The following is a 19,342-nucleotide window of genomic DNA, read 5'->3' on the forward strand; positions in this document are numbered from 1 at the left end:
GGTTATTTAAAATTTGACACATGTGAAATGATTCTGACCAATCCTGTGTTGGATTGATCTTGGGTTAAACTTCCTGTCAGGTCCAAAGATTTATTCCTGACGCAAGTAACACAAAGAAAGGGAAAATTCTGGAATTGGATACTGAAGAAAAGAGTTTAAAAAGAGAGATTATTAAATAGAAATGTTCCCAGACCATGTGGTCATTAGATTAAAACAAAGGAAGGGTGCTGACGTCCATTTGAGAACTTTTAATCCACCCCATTTCTAACTAAGGGAGTCTTTGTACAAAGAAAGCCCAAGAAAGACCCCCCCAAGGGGGGTCTGGAAAGTATCATGATGGGGGCACCTGTCCATGAGATGATCACAAAGCTCCATAATGCCCAGATACTAATTTTATTGAACCTATAATGTATGTAATCTATCACCATTCTGATTGGATTGTGTCCAGCCGGGATGGGCTGAGTAACTGGATAAGAATTGATGATATTCTTTGTTGGGTGGAGTTGCACATGGTCAGCCCCTGTGGCTTCTCCTCGCTGGCGTAACTCAATAAACTGTTTGTCGATTGAATCAGGCACAACACACTGGGTACATTCCCACTTCATCCTTGGGAGTGGCCTGATAGGCCATGGTCCAGACTAAATGTGGCCTTTGAGGGGTCGTTGTAAATGTGCATTGAAAATGGTTGGAAGCACAGATCACCAGGAAATGGGTCCACCTTTGCCAGTTGACTCTGCTGTGGGAGTGGAAGAGGAATGTTCATGTACAGATTCTCAAACTCCCTCTTCACCTCCCATTCCAGAAACACCATTACAAGATTTACCAGTGGTATTGTACAGGTCGCAATGAAACCACAAAGCTCCTGACAGACTTCCGTATTGTTAAAGACATTACTTTGTTGTATTTCTGTCCTGATGGGGGATTGAAATTTAAGGAGAGGAGAAGTGTTCCAGAGTGTTCTTCTCAACCTCTCTCCCTTCAGAGCAAATGCGGGCTTTAGGCGGGGTTTCAGTCTGCAAGTCCAGGCTGGTTCCAATGCTCCTGTTTCCTTTTGTTTGCCAATGATTTTTAAACTTTGTTATTTATTTATATAAAGAACATCCTGCTTTTAACAACACATTTGACTACCTTATTTGTGGAATGAAGTTCCCACAATTGTAAAGCAGGAGATTAGTTAAATGGACAGCCTGAATTGAGAGACAATTGAAGAATAAATGATTCATTAATACAGTTGTTAGGCTGGAAATGTAAATTTGAACACAAAAGTTTATAACGTTTAGAATTATAAAGATATAAAGAATGTTTAAAATTCTGTGGGAATTATAAAATGTTACCTTCTGGCAGCAACAGAATAGAAAAAAACAGATAACAAGACTTGTTAGCGTGGCACGGTGCCACAATGGTTAGCACTGCTGCGTCACAGTGCCAGTGACCTGGACTCGATTCCCGGCTTGGGTGACTATGTGGAGTCAGCACGTTCTCCCCGTGTCTGCGTGGGTTTCCTCCGGGTGCTCCAGTTTCCTCCCACAGTCCGAAAGACGTGCTGGTTAGGTGCATTAGCCATGCTAAATTCTCAATCAGTGTAACCGATCAGACGCCAGAGTGTGGCAACTAAGGGATTTTCACAGTAACTTCATTGCAGTGTTAACGTAAGCCTACTGGTGACACTAATAAATAAACTTTAATACTTTCTTAACCTTGACTGGAGGGAATGAATCGTCTCCTGTTCAAGATGTCTCAACATTGAATGACTGATGTTAACCAATTATTGGTCGACACTCAGGCTACCCCAAGCTAAGAGATATCGTTTGAGAGAAAGAATTGTCTTAAAATTCAGACAATGTGTGTAACTAGCTAAAAACCAAACCAGTTTCATTATTGACAAGTTATAGACCAATTGGCTAATTCCCAACAATTGGCTGAGCTGGGCTTTCTACATTTTGAAAGTATAAAAAAGGGGATTCAAGAAACCAATTTGAGCGAAGTTTTTAAAAGTTTAAGGCTTTTTAAAGTTTATTTATTCATGTCACACATTCACACTGCAATGAAGTTACTCTGAAAAGCCCCCAGTCACCACACTCTGGCGCCTGTTCGGGTAAACTGAGGGAGAATTTAGCATGCTCAATGTACCTAACCAGCAAGTCGTTCGGTCTGTGGGAGAAATCCACACAGACTGGGGGAGAATATGCCGATTCTGCACAGACAGTGACCCAAGCCGGGTCCCAGGCGCTGTGAGGCGGCAGTGCTAACCACTGTGCCCTTCAGAGAGGTGTTGAAAGCTGTTGATTTTACAAGTTATCCATGTTTTCAGAGCGGTCACTTTTTGTCCTGGTCTGAGAAAGATGGAGAAAAGTCTGTTCAATTGTTCAAGTTAAGCTTTCTCCTTTTACTGTTAATAGATTCTTTGCTTTTTTTATCCTTCTCTCTTGTTACATTTTTAATCGTTAATAAACTTCCCGAATTCACCATTTAAAGTGTTCTTTCTTGCCATTTGGTTAAGTCACTGGAACCTGGTGTGATTTATGATTAGGGAGGTTATTGTAAACAAGTGAACCTTATAAATCTTCGTTTAAATAAATCAATGTTTTTACAAATGGAATGCTATCCTTTATTACGAGGGAAATTGAACATAGGAAAGAGGATGTTATGCTTCAGTTATGATGTGGAGATGCTGACGTTGGAGTGGGGTAAACACAGTAAGAAGTCTCACAACACCAGGTTAAAGTCCAACAAGTTTATTTGGCAGCAAAAGCCACTTGCTTTTGGAGTGCTGCTCCTTCATCAGGTGAGTGGGAGTTCTGTTCACAAACAGGGCACAAAGACTCAGGGATTTTCACAGTAACTTCACTGCAGTGTTAATGTAAGCCTACTTGTGACACTAGTAAATAAACCTTAAAACTTTAGTTAGATGGGCAGAACAGTGGCAAGTGGAATTCAACCCTGAAAAGTTTAGGTAATTTTTGGAGGACGAGCAAGGTAACGGAATGCACAATGAATGGTCAGATCCTAGGAAGTACAGAGGATCAGAGGGACCTTGGTGTGCATGTCCATAGATCTCTGAAGACATTAGGACAGTTACATAAGGTGGTTCAGAAGTCACATGGAATACTTGCCTTTATTAACCAAGGCATTGAATATATGGCTGTAGAGATTCACATTCTAATCAGTATTCTGTAACTTGATTTTGTGCCTCTGTATGCCCTGTTTGAGAGCAGATATCCACTCCATCTGACGAAGGAGCAGCACTCTGAAAGCTAATGGCATTTGCTACCAAATAAACCTGTTGGACTTTAACCTGGTGTTGTTAAAACTCTTACTGTGTTTACCCCAGTCCAACGCCGGCATCTTCACATCATTGAATATAAGGGCAGGGAGGTTATGATGGAGCTGTATAAAACACTGGATAGGCCACAGCTGGAGTACTGTGTGCAGTTCTGGTCGCCACACTATAGGAAGGATGTAATTGCACTTGGGAAGGTGCAGAGGAAATTCCCCAGGGTGTTGGCTGGGCTGGAGTGTTTCAGCTATGAGGAGAGGCTGGATAGGCTGGCATTCTTTTTCTTGGAGCAGGGAAGGGTGAGGGGGACCTGATTGAGGTGTATAACATTTTGAGGGGCACAGATAGGGGGGACAGGAAGGAACTTTTCTCTTTAGTTGAGGGGTCAATAACCAGGGGCATGGATTTAATTTCAGGAGCAGGAGGTTTATAGGAGAAGTGAGGAGAAATCTTTTGACCCAGAGGGTGGTGAGAATCTGGAACTCAGTGCCTGAAAGAGTAGTAGAGGTGGGAACCTTCACAACATTTAAGAAGAATTTAGTTAAGCTTTTGAAATGCCATAGCGTACAAGGTTACGCACACAGAGTGGAAAATGGGATTGGAATAGAACAGTCCTTGATGGCCAGCACAAACACGATGGGCCGAAGGGCCTCTTTCCATGCTGTAAAACTCTATGATCACCCACGTTGGCAGCAAGTTCAATATCATCATCAGTCACAACCCCCTGTATCTTCACTCACTGAAACAATCCATTTAAAACATTTTTAGTCGAGGAATGTAGCCATATTTCTGTTAGGCTGCAGCCTGCATGGAGATTTCCAGCTGTGTGTGTCCAGAACAGGAAGCAGTGAGCATGGATCTGTCAATCAGCCTCAATCAGCACCTTCAGGAGAATTGGGAGGGTGAATATTAGATACAGCAGAGTGAGAATGGAGGGAGAGTGAGTGGGATGGAGATTCACAGCTTTTGGAGAATGAGAGAGGAAAGAATGTTCCAGAGGAACTAGAATTGTTCTGAATTTCTATCCTGTACTGACACTGATCACTTCTGTAAACTCCTTTTACAGGATATTGGAAGGGGAGGATTTACAGACAGAAATCTCAAACCTAATGTCACATCAATATCTGACATCCTCACTCAATTCATCGGGATCTGAATATATCGATCTTTGATTCTCGAAGGAGAAATATTTTCCTGTTCTGTCTGCTTCAAAAACTTTAATCATTTGTGTGACTGGAAAAGCACCAAGGCACTGATACACCCGACTGAGAGCATTCCAGTGCACTGAGAGTGGTAAGAGCTTTAACCAGTTACACTGTCTGAAAATACATCGCAGCATTCACAGCGGGGAGACTGTACCCGTGTTCTTTGTGAGATTTAGCTGATTGTTTAACCTGGAGAGTCACAAGGACACCCGCACCATGGAGAAACCGTGGAAATGTGGGGACTGTGGGAAGGGATTCATATCCCCATCTCAGCTGGAAGCTCATCGGCGCAGTCACACTGGGGAGAGACCATTCACTTGCTGTGTCTGTGGCAAGGGATTCAGTCAGTTATCGAATCTGCGGACACACCAGCAAGTTCACACTGGGGAGAGGCCTTTCACCTGCTCTCACTGTGGGGAGGGATTCACTCGGTTATCCAGCCTGCAGACACATCAGCAAGTTCATTCTGGCGAGAGACTGTTCACCTGCTCTCAGTGTGGGAAGAGATTCACTCAGACATCCCACTTACGAAAACACCAGCGAGTTCACACTGGGGAGAGACTGTTCACCTGCTCTCAGTGTGGGGACGATTCACTCAGTCATCCGCCCTGCGGAGACACCAACGAGTTCACACTGGGGAGAAGCTGTTCAGTTGCTCTCAGTGTCTAAAGGGATTCACTCAATTATCCCACCTGCAGACACATCAGCAAGTTCACACTGGGGAGAGGCCGTTCACCTGCTCTCAGTGTGGAAAGGGGTTCACTCAGTCATCCACCCTGAGGAGACACCAGCGAGTTCACACTGGGCAGAGACCATTCACCTGCTCTCAGTGTGGGAAGGGATTCACTCAGTCATCCACCCTGCTGAGACACCAGCGAGTTCACACTGGGCAGAGACCATTCACCTGCTCTCAGTGTGGGAAGAGTTTCAGAACTTCATCCGCCCTGCTGAGACACCAACCAATTCACAAGTGATTCCAGAGGTTGGATTCTGCTGACATTGTTTCTGCTTTCAATTACATCCAGGACTGCATTTTGTTCATTCTCACAGTTGGTCAATGGGGAGGGTCGGAGGGTTTCTTTCTGCTGGACTGGCCGGTCTCATGACTTTGCCTCCAGTGGGCTGAGTCTTGTTGCGAATACCTGGTTTCAAATTTCACACGGATCACAGAGTGACAGGGTGTTAGGAAGTTAAGACATGTTCAGTCAGCATTTCTATTTGAAGCACCGCCTAAATGCCAATCGAATTTCCTTTGCAATAGTTTGTTGTTTCCACTTCCTCCACGCTCGTAGGCAGCGAGTTCCAGAACATTACCATTCGCTGCATCAAAATATTCTTCCTCACATCCCCCCCCCCCTGCATCTCTGACCCAAAACCATAAATCTGTGTCCCCCTCGTCCTTGTCCCGTCAGCTAATGGGAACAGCTTTTCTTTGTCCAACTTATCTCAACCTGTCAGAATTTTGTCCACCTATATCAAATCTCCCCCTCAACCTCCTTTGCTCCATGGAGAACCCCAGCCTGACATTGACAATAAAGAACAAACTAGTGACAGTCTGGAATGTGTAGCTGGAAAACCCTCCCTAACAGCACTGTGGGTGTACTTACACCTCAGGCATTGTAGTAGTTCAAGAAGGCAGTGTTGGGGTTGACCATGGCTGAGGCAGATCCATACAGCCACATATTCTGTTATAATTGAAGGACTGCAGATTGAATGTGAGGCATTATGGGACTGGACTATCTTGACCACATTCCTGTGACTGCTCAGTTTCTGCAATCACGGACCATTAAAGCTGCTTAGCAGGGCCCCGATAGAGGACGTGGTGAGAATATTTACTCAGAATGAGTTAGAATTAAACTTATTCCAGAACACTGGCTGGTGTTCAGCAGCTGATATACCCGAATTTGTAAAAAGAGAGTCTGACCAATCAACAAACCACGGTAGGTAGTCGGTTAAGAAGTGAAGAAGCGTTCTCAGGCATTGTTTAAATTATTTTATCATAAATTTGTGATGAGAACTGTGAGGGACTTGTGACCCAATAGTCGGTGAGGTGACGGTATACTCCAAGTAGCACTGGACTGAAAAGCAGACCTCTGAGAGTCGATTCTAATGGTTATAATCCTACCCAAGCATGGTCAGTGAAAAATCAGAGCTCAAGTGGGGACCGGACAGGTCTCTTACCTGCCATTTGGAAACTAAAAAGAAGAAACATATTGATAAAATAATTAGAGAATAGAGCCAACGTTTCAAGTCTGAATGACACTTCGTAAGAGCTCTTATGAAGGGACATCTAGACTCGAAATATTGGCTCTATTCTCTCTCCACAGATGCTATCAGACCCGCTGAGATTTTCCAGCATTTTCTGGGGGGTTTTTCAGATTCCAGCATCCACAGTATTTCACTTTTATGAGAAAATGATTCGGTCTGATTGGAATCCCCACGACCCTCTCGCATTGTTCTGACTCTACCAGCTGGGCTGTGGAATTAATTGGATAGATCTTCCAGAGAGCCAGCAGAGACATAATGGGCCAAATGATTTCTATTTATGCTGTATCATTCTCTAAAAGAGTGAATATTCAGTATCAGGGACAGAGAGAAGAACCAGTGACTGTGCGATTGAACCCAGCCAGAATCAGCACCATAAAGGGAGGAGTGAGAGGGAAACGGTGTAAAAGCTTTGAAACATTACATGGTCCTGCAGCAGAACTTTGAGAAATGGAGCACAGCAATGTACCAATTCTCAATAATTCATTAATTTACCTCAAATGCTAACAATGTTATTTTGAATTAACTGTATGAGGTTTCAATGGCGGTTATTACCCAGCATTCACTGCGGGTGTGAAAGTGCCCTATTCACTCCACAGGAGTCCAGTGCGCAGGCGCAGCGCTGTATCTGGGGCATGCGCAGTGCCACTTTGCTCGGAGCCCTGCGAGTGCTGGGGACGCTTATTTCAAGGGGTGAGAATCGGTGGGGCGGAGGGAGGAATGGAACCGGGAGCCAGGGTGGGCAGGGAGCAGAGGCTTCACAAACATCTGCTGCAGGCCGCAAGGCCTGAATTAGAGCCTTCTGGTCCCGGGTTTGCAGCTCCGGGGATTTTATCCGAGGATCAGGCCCAGTGCCGTAGCCGCCATTTTTGTTTAGCGGGGAGCAGAGCGCATGCGCGGCCAGTGGGCGGAGCTTCAGGATTTGGGTGACCAGGAGAGACAATGTTTGAGTCATTGACTGACAGGCCGGGTTAATGGATGCTGCCTTTCCCGGGGGAAGGTGCTGCAGGGGGAATGTGCGGCCATTGGAATAACAGAATAAAAACATGATCAAAATTAGGAGCAGGAGGGGGCATCTAGACCCATCGAGGCTGCTCCGCCATTCAGTAAACACATGACTTAACTCAATTTTCCTCCAGCCCCAACCTCTCTATCTCATCACTCCCTGGTCGGTAAAATGGTATATAACACACCTTTGAATATACTCAATGAGCCGGCCTCTACTGTTCAATGAGGGAGAGAGTTTCACAGCTTACTGAACTTCTGAGAGAAGCAATTTCTCCTCATCTCTGTCTTAGAAACTTATTTTTAAATTGTTCTCGCAGTTCCAGATTCCCTGTTGAGGGGTAAACCCTTTCAGCGTTGACTCTGTCAAGCACCTTCAGAATCTCATATGTTTCAGTAAGATCACATCTCATTTATTTAAAATCCAATGAGCATAGATGCACCCTGCCTAACCTTTCCTCATAAAACAGACCCCTTCATGCCCAAAATCAGCGAGTGAACATTGTCTGAATTGCTTCCAATGTAAGTATATTCCATCTTAAGTAATCTTATGCTAGAAAACAGGAGGGGAGAATGTTATGGATTTATATTCAGGACTGACAAATGACTGTTGGAGGTGACACAGTGGTTAGCACTTCTGTCTCATAGCGCCAGAGACCCGGTTCAATTCCAGCCTCGGGTGATTGTCTGTATGGAGTTTGCACATTCTCCCTCTGTCCATGTGGGTTTCCTCTGGGTGCTCTGGTTTCCTCCCACATTCCAAAGATGTGCAGGTTAGGTTGATCGATAGTGCTAAATTGTCCCTTTGTGTCCCAAGATGAGGGGGAAGGAAAGGGGAGGATTAGTGATGTACGTACATCAGGTTACAGGGATAGGGTCTGAGTAAAGGTGCTGTTAGAAACTTGGTGCAGACTCAATGGCCTAAAAGGCCTCCTTCTGCACTGCAGAAATTCTGTGATTTTGGAATCTCCTTGGTTCGAAGAAGAGGATTTTCAAGCAATCTCAAACCCCCAAAAAATGTGTATCTCTTAATTTCAAGCCACAATTAACACATGACTCTTGTAATCTCCTTTTGCAGGGAGTTAGAATATTTGAAGATTGCAATTCTTCTCTGATTCCAGTGCTTCTGACATCTTTCCAGCCGCAGGTTTCAAATTAGAAAACACTGAAATTGTTTCAGAGGTGAGTATTGTTGAACATTTACCTATAATTTTGAATTTTCCTGCTGTGCTCTGTTATCTGTACTCTGGTTCCACGTCTCTGGGGCTGGTGTGACTCCATTACTGTGGATCTGAATCCATGTCCATCCATTGCTTTGTTTCACCTCTGCCCTCCCTGATCACCTCTCTGTCATTGTCGGTTCAGAGAAGGATCTGCAGGCTAATACCTGGGATGAAGGCGTTGTTTTGTGAGATAAGTTTGGGCCTGTACTGACTGGAGTTTAGAGGTGATCATTGTATTGACATCAGATTGTGAGGTAGTGATTAGTGTAGATGAAGAGAGGATGTTTCCAATGTTGGGGATTCTAGAATTAGTCGGCAGATTGTCAAAATAAAGGGTCCCCCATTTCTGATGGTGAGGAGGAGAAATGTCTTCCCTCAGAGGGCCGTTAGTCTTTGCAATTCTCTTCCCCAGAGAGCAGTGGAAGCTGCATCATTGAATATACTCAAAACACAGAGATTTTTGATTGAAAAGGGAGTCAAGGGTGACAGGAAGAAAAGTGGAGTTCAGATCACAATCAGATCAGCCATGATCTTGATGGGGAGACGATGGCCTTGTGGTATTATTGCTGGACTATTCATTCAGAAACTCAGCGAATGTTCTGGGGACCCGGGTTTGAATCCTGTCATAGAATCATAGAAATCCTACAGTACAGAAGGAGGCCATTCAGCCCATCGAGTCTGCACCGACAATCCCACCCCACAACAGCTGGTGGAATTTGAATTCAATTAAAAATATCTGGAATTAAGAAATTACTGATGACCATGAAACCCTTGTCAATTGTCGGAAAAACCTATCTGGTTCACAAATGTCCTTTAGGGAATGAAATCTGCCATCCTTAACTGGTCTGGCCGACATGTGACTCCAAAGCCAGAACAATGTGGTTGACTTTCAACTGCCCTCCAAGGGCAACTAGGGATGGGTAATAAATGCTGGCCAGCCAGCAACATCCATGTCCCATAAATGAATTTTAAAAATTCAATTGAACAGCTTGGTGGGCTGAATTTCTAACTATTTCTTATGATCTGTCAGGAACATGAAATGGTGAGTGTCGATCAGCATTAATTAGCACCTTCAGGAGAATTGGGTGGTGTTGTATATTAAAGTTTAAAGTTTATTTAATAGTCACAAGTAAGGCTTATATTAACACTGCAATGAAGTTAGTGTGAAATTCCCCTAGTTGTCACACTCCGGCACCTGTTCGGGTCAATGCACCGAACCAGCACGTCTTTCAGAATGAGGGAGGAAACTCATGCAGACACGGGGAGAACGTGCAAACTCCACACAGACAGTGACCCAAGCCGGAAGTCGAACCCGGGTCCCTGGCACTGTGAGGCAGCAGTGCTAACCACTGTGCTACCGTGCTGCAGAATGCTAAATGGAATGAGAGAGAGAGTGTATGTGTGAGGGGCGTGGGTGGAGATTTAAAGAATGTTCCATAGAAACTACAATTGTCTGTTTTGAATTTCTATCATGTGCTGACAGTGATGATTTTATTGGAAGGAGAGGTTTTGAAAATGGAAATCTCAAAAGAGTCACTTGATTCATAAGGACGTGAAAATCATCAGCCTTTTTAACATCAGTGTGAGTGGAAAAGCACTGAGATTCTCACACCCGTATCAGAGTGTTCCAGCGCACTGATTGTGGAGAGACACAAGGACTCAGACACCATGGAGAAACCATGGAAATGTGGAGACTGTGGGAAGGGATTCAGAGCCCCATCTGAGGTGGAATCTCATCGACGCAGTCACACCGGGGAGAGACCGTTCATATGCTGCACTTGTGGGAAGGGAACCAATCATTCATCGAATCTGCTGAGACACCAGCGAATTCACACTGAGGAGAGGCTAGTCACCTGCTCACAGTGTGGGAAGGGATTCAGAGATTCATTCACCCTGGCGGGGGGGGGGGTGAGTTTCCAGTGCAGATGGGAACCTGAATCCTTTCCCACAGTCCCCACATTTACACAATTTCTCCATGGTGTGGGTGTCCTTGTGACTCTCCAGGCTTGACAATCAGTTCAGTTACAACATAACATGGGTGCAGTCTCTCTGCTGCAATGTATTTTCAGGCTGTTTAACTGGTTAAAGTTCTTTCCACAGTCACTCAGGTGTGTGCATGTTTCAGTGTGTGTGTGTCTCGGTGCTTTTCCAGTCACACTGCTGTTTAAAATCTCCTGAAGCAGACAGAGCAGAGAAACATTTCCATTCTAGATTCAAAGGTCGATGATATTCAGGTCCCAATGAACTGAGTGACTATGTTAGATTTTGATGTGAAGTTTGGTTTGATATTTGTCTTTAAATCTTCACCTTCTGATATCCTGCAAAAGGAATTTACAAAATTCATCAATGTCAGCACAGGATAGAAATTCAGAACAGACAGTTCTAGTTTCTCTGGAACATTCTTTCCTCTCTCATTCCCCAAAAGCTGTGAATCTCCATCCCACACACTCTCCCTCCATTCTCACTCTGCTGTATCTAATATTCACCCTCCCAATTCTCCTGAAGGTGCTGATTGAGGCTGATTGACAGATCCACGCTCACTGCTTCCTGTCCTGGGCACAGAGAGCTGGAAATCTCCATGCAGGCTGCCAGACAGATAAATGTCTACATTACTGGAGTAACAATGTGTGGAATGTACAGACCGAATTCACTTCATTCCCTTCAGTTGCTGCACGTCCCCAATTTCCCCCAGAATGAGAAAAGAAATGGAAAGGGGGAAACATTGATTTCCTCCCAGATGTTCTGATCGATAAGGGAATTAGGGGATATGGGGAGCAGGCGGGTAAGTGGAACTGATTCGCTTCAGATCAGCCATGATCTTGTTGAATGACGGGGCAGGCTCGAAGGGCCAGATGGCCTACTCCTGCTCCTATTTCTTATGTTCTTGTGTTCTTATGTTGCCCAGAGGAGGAAGTTTCACTCTGAAGCTCATTGGACAACTTCCGCATTGTGACATCACAATGGAGACCTGCCTGAATCAGCCAATAGGAATCAGTCTCTTCCGCGATGACTAGTTCTGGAAGTTCTGGAAGACGAGAGTGTGGCTCATGTTGTTCCGCTGTTTAAGAAGGGCTGCAAAGAGAAGCCTGGTAATTACAGGCTGGTGAACCTGACAACAGTGGCGGGTAAGTTACTGGAGAGGATTCTGATCAACCTTTGGATAATCAAGGTCCGGTTAGGGAGAGTTGTCAGAGATCCTGGGTACCGGCAACTTTAGGCACTCTTAGTCGACTTGAGTACAAACAGCACTGGACACCAGGCATAATCCAATGTGGGGCTTTTAATGACTTGTGCACAAGGAGAAACCCTTGTGTCCCGCAAGTGGTTCTGATGTTACAGAAAAATAACCCAGGTCATCCTCTGATCGGGGGGGCTGGTGGGAGGAGGGGGCGGGACCCAGGTCATCCTCTGATCGGGGGGGGGGGGGGGGGGGGAGTGGTGGGAGGAGGGGGCGGGACCCAGGTCATCCTCTGATCGGTGGGAGGAGTGGGTGGGAGGAGGGGGCGGGACCCAGGTCATCCTCTGATCGGTGGGAGGAGTGGGTGGGAGGAGGGGGCGGGACCCAGGTCATCCTCTGATCGGTGGGAGGAGTGGGTGGGAGGAGGGGGCAGGACCCAGGTCATCCTCTGACGTGCTATGTTAACAAAATCAACAGTTACTAACCGAAATATAAAGCATCATGTGGTTTAGCTGACTTGACCATATTCCTATAGTTATTCAGTCATTAAAGACACAGTCATGAAGCATTAAACTTGCCTCGCAGGGCCCCTTGTATCAACACACAGGCAGCTGCTTTGTGAGACTGCGAGCAGCACAGACAGAATGTCCTGAGAAGAGAGATTCATTGTGAAGGCTCAGGGATGGTTGATAAGATGTAAGAATTCTATGATTCCTCTCTCATCCCCAAAGCTGTGAATCTCCATCCCACACACTCTCCCTCCATTCTCACTCTGCTGTATCTAATATTCACCCTCCCAATTCTCCTGAAGGTGCTGATTGAGGCTGATTGACAGATCCATGCTCACTGCTTCCTGTCCACCACACACAAATCATAAGAAACAGGAGCTGCAGTTGGCCATTCAGCCCATCGAACTGCCTCAACCATTCATTGAGAATTGGCTGATCTATCGCAGCATCATTTCCCACACTATCCCCCAGATAGAGAGAGAATAGAGCCAATGTTTCGAGTCTGGAGAGAGGAAAGAATGTTCCATAGAAACTAGAATTGTGTGTTCTGAATTTCTATCCTGCACTGACACTGATGATCTCTGTAAACTTGTTTTACAGGATACTGAAAGAGGAATCACAGGCCGAAATCTCAAACGTCACATCTCGATCTGACAGAGTCACATTCCTTGGGACCTGAATATCATCGGCCTTTGAATCAAGGAGAAATGGTTGTCCGGTCTGATGACTTGAAAAGATTTCAAACATCAGTGTGACTGGAAAAGAGCCAACACGCTGCCACACTGGAGTGAGAGTGTTCCAGTGCACTGAGCTTGAACCAGTTACACAGCCTGAATAAATATCACCATTCACAGCGGGGGGAGACTGTTCTGTGTGTGGGCGAGTCTTCAACTGAAGAGAGAGGAAAAGACACCTGCACCATGGAGAAACCATGGAAATGTGGGGACTGTGGGAAGAGATACAAATACCCATCTGAGCTGGAAGCTCATTGGCGCAGCCACACGGGGGAGAGACCATTTACTTGCTCTCAGTGTGGGAAGGGATTCAGTCAACCATCCCACCTGCAGACACACCAGCGAATTCACACTGGGGAGGGGCCCTTCACCTGCTGTCAGTGTGGGAAGGGATTCACTCAGTTATCCAGCCTGCAGAGACACCAGCGAGTTCATACTGGGGAGAGACCATTCACCTGCTCTCAGTGTGAGAAGGGATTCACTCGGTTATCCAACCTGCAGAGACACCAGCGAGTTCACACTGGGGAGAGGCCATTCACCTGCCCTCAGTGTGGGAAGGGATTCACTGATTTATCCACCCTGCAGACACACCAGCGAGTTCACACTGGGGAGAGGCCGTTCACCTGCTGTCAGTGTGGGAAGGGATTCACTCGGTTATCCACCCTGCGGATACACCAGCGAGTTCATACTGGAGAGAGACCGTTCACCTGCTCTCAGTGTGGGAAAGGATTCATTGATTTATCCACCCTGCGGAGACACCAGCGAGTTCACTCTGGGGAGAGGCCGTTCACCTGCTGTCAGTGTGGGGAGGGATTCACTCGGTTATCCACCCTGCGGATACACCAGCGAGTTCACACTGGGGAGAGACCGTTCACCTGCTCTCAGTGTGGGAAAGGATTCATTGATTTATCCGTCCTGCGGAGACACCAGCGAGTTCACACTGGGGAGAGGCCATTCAACTGCTCTCAGTGTGGGAAGGGGTTCAGTCAATTATCTGACCTGCAGCGACACCAGCGCATTCACACTGGGGAGAGGCCATTCACCTGCTCTCAGTGTGGGAAGGGGTTCAGTCAGTTATCCAGCCTGCGGAGACACCAGCGCATTCACACAGGGGAGAGGTCATTCACCTGCTCTTAGTGTGGGAAGGGATTCACTCAGTTGTCCAGCCTGCAGAGACACCAGCGAGTTCACACTGGGGAGAGGCCGTTCACCTGCTCTCAGTGTGGGAAGGGTTTCAGAGTTTCATCCCACCTGCTGAGACACCAACAAGTTCACGAGTGATTCCAGGGGTTGGATTCTGCTGTTATTGTTTCTGCTCTCAATTACATCCAGGACTGCATTTTGTTCATTCTCACAGTTGGTCAATGGGGAGGGTCGGAGGGTTTCTTTCTGCTGGACTGGCTGGTCTCATGACTTTGCCTCCAGTGGGCTGATTCTCTTTGAGTCTTGTTGCGAATACATGGTTTCAAATTTCACAAGGATCACAGAGTGACCGGGTGTTAGGAAGTTCAGAGATATTTAGTCAGCATTTCTGTTTGAAACCTCCCAAATGTCCATCCAATTTCCTTTGTAATTGTTTATTGTCTCCACTTCCTCCACCCTCGTAGGCAGCAAGTTCCAGGTCATTACCATTCGCTGCATCAAAATATTCTTCCTCACATCCCCCCTTCCTCTCTGACCCAAAACCATAAATCTGTGTCCCCCTCGTCCTTGTCCCGTCAGCTAATGGGAACAGCTTTTCTTTGTCCACCTTATCTAAACCTGTCAGAATCTTGTCCACCTCTATCAAATCTCCCCTCAACCTCCTTTGCTCCAAGAGGAACAACCCCAGCCTGACATCGACAATAAAGAACAAACTAACAGAATATGTTAAAACCTGAAATCAAATGGGAATGTTTAATTTCTGTTTTAAAGATATTGTGAAGATATTGTCCTGGACAATAAAGGAATTGGAATAACTCACCTTGGGTGTGGTTGAATGGAATATATCAATCTGGTATCCACCTACATTCTCCCTCCCTCATGGCACTGTGGATGTACCTACACCTCAAGCATTGTAGCAGTTCAGGAAGGCAGTGTTGGGGTTGACCATGGCCGAGGCAGCTACATACAGCCACATATTCTGTTATAATTGAAGGACTGCAGATTGAATGTGAGGCATTATAGGACTGGACTATCTTGACCACATTCCTGTGACTGCTCAGTTTCTGCAATCACGGACCATTAAAGCTGCTTAGCAGGGCCCCAACAGAGGACCTGGTGAGAATATTTATTCACAATGAATTAGAATTAAACTTATTCCAGGACCGGCTGGTGTTCAGCGGCTGAGATTCCTGAATCTGTAAAAAGGGGGTCTGACCAATCAACAAACAGTGGAAGGTAGTTGGTTAAGAAGTTAAAAAGCGTTCTGAACCATTGCTTAACCTATCATCAATTTGTGATAAGAACTGTGAGGGACTTGTGACCCGATATTTGGTGACGTGATGGTCGACTCCCAAGTAACACTGGATTAAAAAGCAGACCTCTGAGACTAGATTCTAACAGTTATAATCCTATCCAAGCATGGCCAGTGAAAAATCAGAGCTCGAGTGGGGACCGGACAGGTCTCTTACCTGCCATTTGGAAACTAAGAACAAGAAGCTTATAGATGAAATGATTAGAGAATAGAAACAATGTTTTGATTCTGGATGACACTTTGTAAGAAGCTCATCCAGACTCAAAACATTGACTCTATTCTCTCTCCAAAGATGCTGCCAGACCTGCTGAGATCTTCCAGCATTTTCTGTTTTCATTTCAGATTCCAGCATCCGCAGTATTTTACTTTTATGATAATTTGATTCGGTCTGATTGGAATCCCCACGACCCTCCCACAAAACAGAGGGAGCAGTGGCAAAAGGAGAAAAAGGATAAGGATGATAAAGTCTGGGTTCTGATTCTCCGAGCCCATGTCAAATTAACAAAATGAGTGAACCAGTTTATAAAGAACACAAGTTACCCATCCCTAACAATAACTGATCAAATTAAAATAATTTGGTTGATGAATATAACAAAAAAAATTAATGGGTGAAGTTTAAAATCAAGTTTGTTTTGTTAGGGAAGTTTTTTAAACTTGTGTAAAGTGTCAAGTTTTTGCTGCTCAGTCCCCACCCCTTTAGGTTCTGTAGAAAAGTTAACCCTTTCAACAGACAGTTGATTTGTTTTTAAATTGCCCGAAAACTCGTGTCTATTTTAGTTTATAATTGAAGATTTATGGGAATTGGCTAAGATGGTCTTTTGACATTTTTAAAGTATAAAAAAGTGATCTTGAGAAGCCAATTTGGTAGAGAGAGGTGGAGGGAGAGATGTTTACAGAGAGACGTTGAGAGCTGTTGGTTTTACAAGTTATCCACGTTTTCGGAGCCGTCACTTCATGTCCTGGTCTGAGAGGGATGGAGAGAAGTCTGTTCAATTGTTAAAGTTAAGGTTTCTGTAATAATTGTTAATCGACACTTTGCTTTTCATCTCTCTGACTTGTTACATTTTTAATGGTTAACAAACTTTCTGATTTCACCATTTAAAGCATTATTTCTTGCCATATGGTTAAGTCGCTGGAACCTGGTGTGATTTACGATTAGGGAGGTTATTGCAAACAAGAGAACCCCCATAAACCTTCATTCAAATAAATCAAAGTTCTTACAAATGGAATGCAATCCTTTATTATGAGAGAAATTGAACATGGAAGTAAAGATATTATGCTTCAGTTACAGTAAGAAGTCTCACAACACCAGGTTAAAGTCCAGCAGGTTTATTTGGTAGCACAAGCCACTAGCTTTTGAAGCGTTGCTCCTTCATCAGGTGAGTGGGAGTTATGTTCACAAACAGGGCATATAAAGACACAAACTCAATTTACAAAATAATGGTTGGAATGCGAGTCCAGGCAAGTCATGGGTTCATATCACACTATCTGTAACCCCCAAGATCCCAGTTGAGGCTGTCTCATGTGTGCGGAACTTGGCTATCAGTCTCTGCTCAGCGACTCTGCGTTGTCGTGTGTCGCGAAGGCCGCCTTGGAGAATGCTTACCCGAAGATCAGAGGCCGAATGCCTGTGACCACTGAAGTGTTCCCCAACAGGAAGAGAACACTCTTGCCTGGTGTGAACATTTGGGGAACACTTCAGCAGCCTCTGATCTTCGGGTAAGCGTTCTCCAAGGCGGCCTTTGCGACACACGACAACGCAGAGTCGCTGAGCAGAGACTGATAGCCAAGTTCCACACAGGAGGACGGCCTCAACTGGGATCTTGGGTTCATATCACACTTTCTGTAACCCCCATGACTTGCCTGGGCTTGCAAAATCTCACTAACTGTCCTGTCTGGAGACAATACACATCTCTTTAACCTGTGCTTAACTCTCTCTCCACTCACATTGTCTGTACCTTTAAGACTTGATTACCTGTCAAGACTCGCATTCCAACCATTATTCTGTAAATTGAGTCTGTGTCTTTATATGCCCTGTTTGTGAACAGAACTCCCACTCACCTGACGAAGGGGCAGCGCTCCGAAAGCTAGTGTCTTGTGCTACCAAATACACCTGTTGGACTTTAACCTGGTGTTGTGAGACTTCTTACTGTGTTTACCCCAGTCCAACGCCGGCATCTCCACATCATGCTTCAGTTATGCAGGGCGTTGCTGAGACTGCATCTTGAACACTCGGTGCAGCTTTGTCTCCTATTTAAGAAATGATACAAATGCATTGAACGTGGTTCAGAGGAGGTTTAATGGATTGCTTTCTAATTCTTGACCCTCACAGGATAAATTTGTCTGATTTTCTTTGTCTTCAGCTCTGAAAAAGGGTCATCCTGACTTGAAATGTTGTCTCTATTCTCTCTCTACAGATGCTGTCAGACTTGCTGAGATTGTCCAGCATTTTCTGTTTCTGTTTCAGATTCCAGCAACAGCAGAATTTTGCCTTTATACTAATTCTTGTTGGATCAGGGAATCAAAAGTATCAGGTGTAGAACGAGAATGTGGAACTCAACACAAACAGATCAGCCATGATCTAAATAAATGGTGGAGCAGATTCAAAGGGCCAAATGGCCAACTTCTGCTCCGATGTTGAATGTTGGTCACAAATTCCTGAGAATTATGAAATAAGACTGGAAGACTTATGCTGAGCAGAAACTGATAGCCAAGTTCCGCACACATGAGGACGGCCTCAACCGGGATCTTGGGTTCATGTCACACTATCGGTAACCCCCCACAGCTTGCCTGGACCTACAGAATCTCACTGGCTGTCCTGTCTGGAGACAATACACATTTCTTTAACCTGTGCTTAATGCTCTCTCCACTCACCTTGTCTGTATCTTTAAGACTTGATTAGCTGTAAAGATTCACATTCTGATCAGCATTCTGTAACTTGAGTTTGTGTCTCTGTGTGCCCTGTTTGAGAGCAGATATCCATTCCATCTGACGAAGGAGCAGCGCTCTGAAAGCTAATGGCATTTGCTACCAAATAAACCTGTTGGACTTTAACCTGGTGTTGTTAAAACTCTTACTCTGCTCTTTCCCCACAGCCCTGCAAATTCTTCCCTTTCAAGTCTTTTCCCTTTGGAAAGATTCTATTGAATCTGCTTTCAGGCAGATCAGAACAACTCGCTGTGTCAAACAAAATAAAATCTCATCTCCTCCTCTGGCTCCTTTGCCAATTACCTTAGAGGGATTCACTTTCTGTTAAAGAGCCTGCCAACCCCTCTCACCCACTTTCCGTAAAGTGCATCAATCTCAGCAGGAAAAGTCCAGAACAATCAAATATTTTTATTGATAAAAGTTTATTAATGAAACAGAACATGGTTAAAAACAAACAGAAAATGACTTGAGGATCAAAGACAACCAGAGTAAAAGGATGTTCACAATGTTCTGGACCCAAATGGTTTCTCTTTAATTCCTCTGTAGCCTGTTCCCTGCCCTCT

The 19,342-nt window shown here is 45.1% G+C and overlaps 2 protein-coding genes, 1 long non-coding RNA gene and 1 pseudogene across 3 annotated transcripts in view; 3 read left to right on the plus strand and 1 right to left on the minus strand.

Annotated features, from left to right (window-relative positions):
- The window catches only part of LOC144485303 (uncharacterized), a 461,444-nt gene that overhangs the window by 18,937 nt on the left and 423,165 nt on the right, over positions 1-19,342 (plus strand). The gene's annotated exons all lie outside the window — the stretch shown is intronic.
- Positions 1-19,342, minus strand: part of LOC144485280 (uncharacterized) — a 67,023-nt gene that overhangs the window by 6,895 nt on the left and 40,786 nt on the right. The window lies entirely within an intron of this gene.
- LOC144485283 (uncharacterized) overlaps positions 682-19,342 on the plus strand; it is a 64,624-nt pseudogene continuing 45,963 nt past the window's right edge.
- LOC144485284 (uncharacterized) overlaps positions 8,232-19,342 on the plus strand; it is a 283,279-nt gene continuing 272,168 nt past the window's right edge. The window contains exons 1-2 of the mRNA XM_078203491.1: positions 8,232-8,274; positions 8,831-8,934. The gene's annotated coding sequence lies outside the window, so the exon portion shown is untranslated. The remainder of the gene's footprint in view (positions 8,275-8,830; positions 8,935-19,342) is intronic.

This window comes from Mustelus asterias, unplaced genomic scaffold, assembly GCF_964213995.1.
Source record: "Mustelus asterias unplaced genomic scaffold, sMusAst1.hap1.1 HAP1_SCAFFOLD_184, whole genome shotgun sequence".
Lineage (NCBI taxonomy): Eukaryota > Metazoa > Chordata > Chondrichthyes > Carcharhiniformes > Triakidae > Mustelus > Mustelus asterias.